The sequence below is a fragment of the Perca fluviatilis genome, unplaced genomic scaffold, assembly GCF_010015445.1.
Source record: "Perca fluviatilis unplaced genomic scaffold, GENO_Pfluv_1.0 PFLUV_unplaced_scaf_1, whole genome shotgun sequence".
Classification (NCBI taxonomy): domain Eukaryota; kingdom Metazoa; phylum Chordata; class Actinopteri; order Perciformes; family Percidae; genus Perca; species Perca fluviatilis.
This window is the reverse complement of record NW_024375502.1, coordinates 287439-297006: the sequence shown is the minus strand read 5'-3', so window position 1 is coordinate 297006 and position 9568 is coordinate 287439. Positions and strand designations below refer to the sequence as shown.

The following is a 9568-nucleotide window of genomic DNA, read 5'->3' as shown; positions in this document are numbered from 1 at the left end:
ATATAATTAATATATAAAATAATTGATTTTTTTTTTTTTTTTACACAAACACACACTCTTACTATTTTATTTATTTATTTCATTATAATATATTATTTTCATTTTCTAACACACACACATACGCTTACTATTTGATTTATTTATTTAAATTTTTAATATATTATTTAAATTTTCTAACTTTTTTCTTTTTCTTTGTTATTACTGTTATATTGACAACAGACTACTTGTTTTAACTGTAGCCCGTTACTTTACTACTGTTTCAATGACAATTTTAATTGACACAAACGTATTGATAGATTGATTGATTCATTGTGATGAATTACTTATTGACTGAGATTGATTGATTGTGACTGTGATTGGAGTCAATCGTAGTTACAGTATTACAAACAGTATAGATGATAATTAATTTATTGTAAATATTGTTTTCTATGGTTATTCATATTTTTGAATCAAACGCTTGCTTTGGCAATATGTACAGTGTTAAAGTCATTTGATAAAGCCATTTGAATTTGAATGTGTATGATTGGTCAATGTGGCTGTCATCCAGGAAACTGGCCAATGAGCAGTGGCGGCCTTCATTTGAAATGCACGTCAGTTTGAATGCTGCGGGACTTCAGCGCACTACGGCTCCACTCCTAATCAATTACGTGGATCATTACCTGGATTATTTTACATCTGCATGCCAAATTATTATTTGAGTTGTGGGATTTTAGCGAAGAACAAAACAACAAAACAAAAATGGGAATATGGACACAGTGGAAGAGTCAGGATCTTTGCTCTCCTAACATGAACTTCATGTTATAACTGTTATCTTGGCGATATTAGGTAAGAAAACATTTCCCTGATATTTTAATAACCTAACGTAATGTTTGTGTTCATATCCATAATTTAGACTGTAACGTTGTCAGACTGTTAGCTAAATGCTGAGTAATTAACGTTAACTGATGTTACAGGTAACCTAGTTAGCTAATGTGGTAACATTAGCTAACATTAGCTAACTTGTTAAGCTCGGAATGATTCATGTTAGCAAAACACAACGTTAATATTGAGTGTGGTTTGAGATGGTTTTGGCTGTTCTGTTTACAGGCAGCAAATATTTATAATACCATTAACGTTATGTTACTAACATTACAGTCACTTGTTGCTGAGTCAACCTAATGTACAGCTCAGTAATAGCGTTAACTTACGTTACGTTGTTATAACGTAATTGTACTGCTTGTGTAATAACGGTAGCAGTTTTGATGAGTTGTAACAGCCTTCCTGCCTTCTGAAAATATTGATTTAAAAGTTATAATGCAGCCTAACTTCTGGTCACAAAGTGTGTGTTAGAGAGAGAGAGAGATGGCTCGTCTAATGTAATGTTATGCTCATTAGAACTAACTGGAATCGTATGTGTTTGTCCCCTGCCCTGCCTTGTTAGCTTTAGATGGTCAGATGTGACTATTTCACATTAGATAGATAGATAGATATACTTTATTGAGCCCAAGTTGGGAAATTGCAGTGTAGCCTAACTATTACAATATTCTAAACTAAAATGAGACATTATCAGACCTGTTCAAGCTGTTCAAGCTACATTACACACAGTAACAACATAGTAAGTGAAAATAAAGTAAAAATGTAAAAATATAAGGTGCAGTGAACAGTTAACAGCTTGTTATAACATCAAATGTCCAGGATTTAGGCTAATCTCGTCTTTGTTTAATAGATATTTCATTTACTTAACCCTAACAAACTGTTCATATCCAATGCCCTCACAGTATGGTCCAGGTCAAATTTGACCCGGTCCAAGAAAGTCCTCATTTTTAGAACTACAGATCTATTTGTATATAGCCTATCTTACACTAATACATGTATTATTAATCCTTAATTTATTGCAAACTAGTCAGTGCATTCAATGCAGTAGTAGGTAACTTTGTGTGTGGAACTTGCAAATGTGCATCCCACATTTGCTGCAGGTTAAACAGTCCTTTTTGGAGAGCAAAGGTTGCATCTCATTCTCTTTTGTCCCTTTGTGCACACACACACACACACCACATTGATTTGATTCCAATTAGTCTATTTTTAGATTTCCCCCAAAGTAATTTTAAGTTATTTCACCATGGGATAATTAAAGTATTTCTGATTGTGAAGACCAGCAGGGGCCTGTCCCACTGCTGTCTAATGTCAAAACAGGTACATTTTGAACAGTATGTAAGGTTAACGAGCAGTCTAAGTTTCAATGAATGTAAATGCATGTTAAGTTCTATATACGGTTCGTGTTTACATAATACATACATTCACTAATATTTTAATTTCAGAGAGATGCTCATCAAGGCAAGGTGATGATTACCAGAGGGAAAAGTAAGTTACAAAATATATAGCCTATACTACAAAACATTTTAAGGAAGCAATATTTGAATTGAATTGAATGCTTATCATAGCTACCATCCTTATCTCTCATCCGGTGTTCCTTATCTAGTTGAGAGTGTAAATAATTAGGGCTCCCTCATGATATTCCTCATGGGTTGGCACGTCGGAGAGCCTGCCATCAGTGTGTGAATGATTGACATGTATTGTAGAGTGCTTTGAGTGGTTGATAATACTAGAAAAGCACTATATATGCAAGAACAATCCATTTACCATATTCTTCACTGTGTCCATCGGTACTTCACACAGCAAAGAACCTGTAGTTGAGCATCACCTGTGTGATCATGAGAAGGCTGAAGAACCAGGATTGACAAGATATCACCGGCTGCTGGGGTGCAGCATTAACCCAGGGACAGGTAGGCAAGCAGAGGCAAAATATACAGAGAATGAAACCAAGTTCACATCAGTCATAATAAGAATATTATGTAAGAATGAATGTATGTTTGAGGCTGTTGATTAATATTGTTGCATGCCTATGTCTCCAACAGTAAACTGGCTAATAGTCTTTGTTTGTCGGTGTGTTTTCCCCTCATGAACCAGACATTTTGGAAATGAAAAGTCTCCTGCCACAAGATCTTAGGAGCCAGTGAGTATTCATGTTGCCCTGACATAAAGACTGTGAATGTATAATGTGCATACTAGTGGCCATATTACTGCCAGTTAGTCAGCACAAAGACAAACAATATTGGACTTATCTATATGCTGTGTATGAATCCAGTGGTGCCAAATGGTTAAACATCTTCTTTCAAATATGAAAATGTACATAGTGGCACAAACATGAATTCCATTCCACACATAAACATGAATCCCTATTTTCTATGACTTTTCCATCATGCTGGCCAGTAGTATTTGTAACACAATGGGAGTGCGCAGTAATGTAAGTGGGCTGTTCATTCCCCAAAGTTACCCAGGAAATAGCTCTGCAGTCCAATGGCCACTTTAACATCCTTTCTTGGTAAAAACCTTTAACTATAATGTCTCATAGAAAACGTAAATGACGTTTGTTTAAAAAGGTAGCTCACTTTAAATACAAAATCAATCATTACCCAACCCTCATTCTGAAAGGTCAGGTTATTTTTTTCAATTCACAAAACTCCTGGAGTTTCACATGAAAACAGCTTGCGCATCCTCCCAAACCACTGTAGTCAACAGCGGCTTTGTTTAAAACGTTACAAAAACACTTTACAAAAACATAAAAAGGCTCTCTATACTGCTTGTGTATCGTAATCCAAGTTTTCAAAAGTCCAGACAAGCCACATTGACCTGAACAGTTGTTATTTACACCATGTGTTTAGCAGAAATCTTTACTTAGCTTCTCAGCTGGGAGCTGTGTTAACGTCCACACTACTTGATCTGTGGGTGTGGGTTTGCTTGACCACAGTGTAGGGCTAAGAACCTGAGGATTCTTCACGTTGTTTTTGCATTTAAAACGTAGTCACTATTTTCTGCAGTTGTTTGGGAAAATGCTACTACACTGATTTCCTGTGAAAGTCCAGCAGTGTTCATTTAAAATGAACTATAAATAAAATCCTCCTTTTACAGTAAAGACCTTTCAGTATTTTTTTTTGTGTGTGTGTGTGTCCCCTCCAGGAGCAGAGCCAGACGATTACTTGCCATTTGGAGGAAGTCTGATCTTGCTGTGTTGCACCTCTGTTACAGATTCATTGTCCTTTTGTGGTATGTTGTAATTTTACTTAATACTACACTGTATAGTTAGGATTCTTAAATGTTATCAGAACTACCTTATACAGAGCCCCCAAGGGTTAGGAGAATGAAGAAGAAGACCACAACTCCCTCAGCTCAACAGCACAATTTGTTGCTTCCTCCATCCATTTCAAAGGGGAAATCTTTTGATTTTGATAGAAATGCTTACAGACACACCAATGTTACACACATGGAGAAGTACCATTTTTAGTTTTTTGGTTCCTCCTGGGGGGCTCTAAAGAACTGTTTGTGAATAATTGGTTGATATTGTAAATTTGCATCTGAATACATTAAATAAAAGGATTTTAGAATCAACAGTGGTGTTTACTTTATTTGTAGTTTATTTCCTACGACATTTTAATTGAAACAGTGAAAATAATGTATATATTTTGTATTGCTTGAGTATGTTTTCAGTTGAGGATATTTCACAGTAATTTTGAAGATCATATTTGTCTGATCGTAATAATTTAGCAAAATCTGTAAAATAATGGTATTTTCCTGCAGAACTTTAAGGATTGTCCCTTTATTGAAGGTGATTGATCATAATTATTTGGGAAAAATCTGTAAAATAATACTATTTTTCTGTAAACATTTTAATGAGATTTTCTGTAAATTTAACGTTTTTACACATTGTTTGAATTACGGTATTTTACTTTAATTTTACCGGGTCAATGTTTGGCAGCCGTGGGCTAGTCATTGACCGTTTTAAGGGGTTTTTTCTTACAGTGCACACAGCAGCACACACACACACACACACACACACACACACACACACACACACACACACAGGGACACACAGCAGCACACACACACACAGACACAACAGGGACACACACACACACAGGACACACAGCAGCACACACACACACACACACACAGGACACACAGCAGCACACACACACACACACACAACAGGGACACACAGCAGCACACACACACACACACACACAACAGGGACGCACAGCAGCGCACACACAACAATACACACACACACACACACAGGGACACACAGCAGCACACACACAACAACACACACTCAATAATACACAACACATAACACACAGGACACACACACACAGGGGCCATTGCTAATACATAACACAGGACGCACAGTTACAGCACACACTACTATCATCATCAATAATACACACACACAGGGACACACAGCAGCACAATACTATCATCAATATCATCATCATCATCAATAACAGCACACACACAATAATACCACACACTAATACATCATCACATAGCACACCAATAAACACCATAACAATAATAATAATCAATACACAAGGACCCATGCAGCTATCAATAATAATAATAACAACAATACACACAGGACAAAACAACACACACACATCACACACACACACATCAGCACATCAACATCATCATCAATACAGGACCATTATTAATATCATCAACAGCATCAACACACACACATCATCACACAGGACTATTGCGCAACAACAATAACATCATCACACATCACACAACAGGACACTGTTACACACCATCACACAATACATAAACACACACACACAATAATATCATCACAACAACAAACACACACACACACACACACACACACACACACACAGGACGCACAGCACACACACACACACACACACACACACACACACACAGGGACACACAGCAGCACACACACACACACACACACACACACACACACACACACAGGGACACACAGCAGCACACACACACACACACACACACACACACACACACACACACACACACACAGCAGCACACACACACACACACACACACACACACACACACACACACACATGCAGAAGATTACTAATAATAATATTAGGGTGTAAATCCTCCATCATAACAGCAATGTCTAAGGTCCAAACGCGCCTGGCTTTTAAAGGAATGGGGGATGATCTCTGATTTTGATGAATGGGAATGATCTCTGATTGGTTGATGAATGGGAGATGATCTCTGATTGGTTGATTGCATGTTACGCCCCAAACACCCTCTGATTAATGAAGACACTAAGGACAACCCTTTAGGACCAGGCGCCGGCACACAGACCCTTTTACGCGCGCCTCAGACTAGTAAAAGTGGATTTGGACCGGCCCTAAACACACCTGCACCAGGCGCTCCACACCGTGACCTCAGATGGTTAAAATAGGGACAGACAGAGTTCTACTGGACTTGACCTCCTTTTCTACGTCTTCCTGTGAAATCGCTGCATGTCTTTCCCTCTGTCCTCCTGTCCTCCTGTAGGGGGCGCTGGAGAGGCAGCAGTTGGACAGACAGAGAGCAGAAGAAGAGGCTGCTGATGCCAGAGATGCTCTGCAGAAGGTACTGGCTCAGAAATCCCACCAGAACCAGAACCAGGACCAGAACCAGAGAGATGGCATATTCAGGCTGAGAAAGAGCTCGTTGTGAGTCAGCTGGGTGGTAGCCTACTTAGAAAATGTAATCATTAGTTTTGCTTGATTTGCTAAATTCTAGGACAGCTTTGGAACTTTTTTGCTGACTTTTTCAGGCTTTATGTGGACCAAACTGGACGTGAAAAGACTTTATGAGACACAAGTTTTTTGTGATTGTTGAAGGCAAAAATCCTTGATTATGGGGGCACGTTTTCTTAAAAATGAGATGGAATATGTGGGATATTTATGCAATTTTATGTGATGAAATTCAGGGAACTTGCAAAAAGAGATGAAAAAGAGAAAGAAAAGTGATTCTCCCCCAACAGCCTGCTTTTGATGATGAATTACGTCACTTTATAACGTTCCCATGGCAACAGGGGAAATGGCTGCTCTTGTGTGAAGTAAACGCAACATTTTTCAACTTTCTGCTAAGATATATTATGGAAATATATATACGAAAATATGGAATGCCGTTTTATTCACAATTAAATAAATGTAATAATAATAAATAATATGATTATGAATAAATACATTTATTTATTTCAAGAGACTTTTATTTCATAAGTCCACATTTATTTATTTCACTCTATTTATTTCCAGTTCTTATATGTAAATCAGGGGCGTGTATCTCTCTCACATTCAGAACAAGGTGAATGGGACTTCTTTGGCAGACCAACAACAGGACAATTTTAACAATTTTCGCCATCTTATTCATCACTAAATTCACTTCTGAGAACGTTTTAAGCGAGAAATGAACTTTTTAGATTTCGAATATAGGCAGTCTTGCGAAAATCGTTGCCGAATTGACAATTTGCTTCAAAGTTTTCGGAGTTGAGGAGCTCCATATAGTGACGGGACAGCCAGCTAGCGTCTGCCAGGGGCTGCTAGCTCGTCGCTCGGAGAACCCAATGTAAGCTGGAGGTCTCTCTCTCTCTCACTCACACACATTAGGAGTAGTATTCATAGACTATATACACACAGTATTATACATATGTGTGTCTGTGTGTGTGTCTGTGTCAAGGTTGTGCTCCAAACTACATTTCCCATAATGCACCCTGTAGTTGGGCTGATCAACCTTTAAACATCTGCAGAATCTCATTAAGAAATAGTTTGGATCATAGACTGTAAATATTACTATTATATTCATACATACAGTCTATGGTTTGGATGTTATTAAACGTAACACAAACACATCACAGGAACTTTATGCTTTTATTGTGAAAAGAGACAGAAATCAAAACTAAACATGACACATTTTTACACTTTCATGATCACAGCTTCCATCTTTAAAGGACAGGAAGTGGAAGAAGTTTACAATGTTCACCAGGAATCTGTTCAATCATTCTGAATTATTTTATACAAAGTTCATTCATTAGTTCATAACAATAACCTGAAGTATTTCTGTAAGTGTGATCCTGTACAGACTCAACTGATCAGCAGTGAGAAACAGGAGGAGACTCTCCGTCCTACAGAGGACACAGAGACACTGAGGAACCAGAACCAGACCTGAACCCAAACCCAGGATAGAGAGGCTGAGTGAATGTGGTGTTGAAGGTGTGGAGGTGGATCAGTGAGTCAGAGGAGACTGAGTAGAAGGACAGAGAGCCAGCAGGACAGTCCACATACACTGCTACTCTACCAGAGACAGAGGAGGAGGAGATGGATGTTACTCTGTTATTGTGACAGACATAGTAACCATCATCAGAGCAGATCAGACTCCAGGACTGATCATTACATCCAAACAAACAGTCATCACTGTCTCCTCTCCTCCTGATTCCTCTGTAACTCACTGATATATCAACCCTTCCTCTCCTCTGGACCTCCCAGTAACAGCGACCAGTCAGACCATCCCTACACAGCAGCTGATACCTGTAGTCAAACCTCTCTGGATGATCAGGATATGGCTGATCCTCCTCCACTAATGTCACCTTCCTGTTGTTGTCAGACAGTTTGAGTTTTCTGTTCACTGTGTTTGTGTCCAGTGTGAGTTCACAGGAATCTGACGGAGAGAAGGAGACACAACACAGCTGCAGTTATTAACCAATCAGCACTTTGATGATGACATCAGAGGGTCAGACCTGCCAACCTTGAACAAATGTTATGAGTACCCCCCCCCCCCCCGCGCACCAATCACCGACAGCCCACCACCAATATAGCGCCCCGCCGCACTCACCAATGAGAAACCTATGAGATACCTAACACCATACTACATCATATAATGTCACCAATCAAGATTTTTTAGTTACTCCATAACCATATACAAGTAGATCATGAATGTTATACAATTACTGATATCAATTCCAAACATTGAATTGAAAACAAACATAGCCCATGGAAACTTCTTCCACCTGAAAATACATTGTTTGGCCCATCACTACCTTCTAGATTACAATAAATTATTATTACTGTGTAGAGTGGATGAATGGCTGTACGCATAGTGAAACTACTATACAAATGTTTTCTTATATCCTGTCCAATATTTTGTGCCCATATATTTGTTAGTCTAACCAACAGGAGGCAGAGAGAGCTAATACATATGCCTAAGTACTTCTGTGTTAAAGATGAGAGTCAGACCAGGTTAACATATAGCCTTCTTCTGATTACTGAAGGGAAATTAAGTAGTTTAAGTAATGATTTACTCATAAATCAACTCTAAATAGGCCTAAAGCAACTACTAAAAAAGCACAGATGGAAGCCTGACAGAGACACAATTATAGGCTAATAAATAACATGGGTCAGATATGCTTTTAAACATTTGACATGGGTGACATTGCGTTATGTCAGTTGCCATCACATCACATAAATAGCCTAACTGTTACCTTTATCTGACGTTAATCAGCACCTGGCCTTTCTAAAACCTTTTAGTTTTCTAGCCATTCCACCACTTTTCTAACTGCCCCCAACTAATGGGAAGGATGGCAGGTGTGATAGGCTAGTCTATTGACACCAGTGTTGGACAAGTTAATTCCAAAATGTAATACATTATTGATTACTAGTTACTGTCTTTGAGAGTAATTAGTTATATTACAATATTACGGTCTCTGAAT

General features: G+C 38.3%; 2 long non-coding RNA genes across 2 annotated transcripts; both read left to right on the top strand.

Moving 5' to 3' along the window:
* The first annotated feature begins 725 nt into the window (after nt 1–725).
* Nucleotides 726–2712, top strand: LOC120555007. The gene is made up of 3 exons (XR_005638609.1): nt 726–825; nt 2298–2340; nt 2656–2712. It is a non-coding gene; the product is annotated as an uncharacterized LOC120555007 (long non-coding RNA).
* A 186-nt stretch (nt 2713–2898) lies between these two features.
* Nucleotides 2899–4425, top strand: LOC120555010. Its single transcript, XR_005638611.1, has 2 exons — nt 2899–2992; nt 3997–4425. It is a non-coding gene; the product is annotated as an uncharacterized LOC120555010 (long non-coding RNA).
* Nucleotides 4426–9568: the final 5143 nt, after the last annotated feature.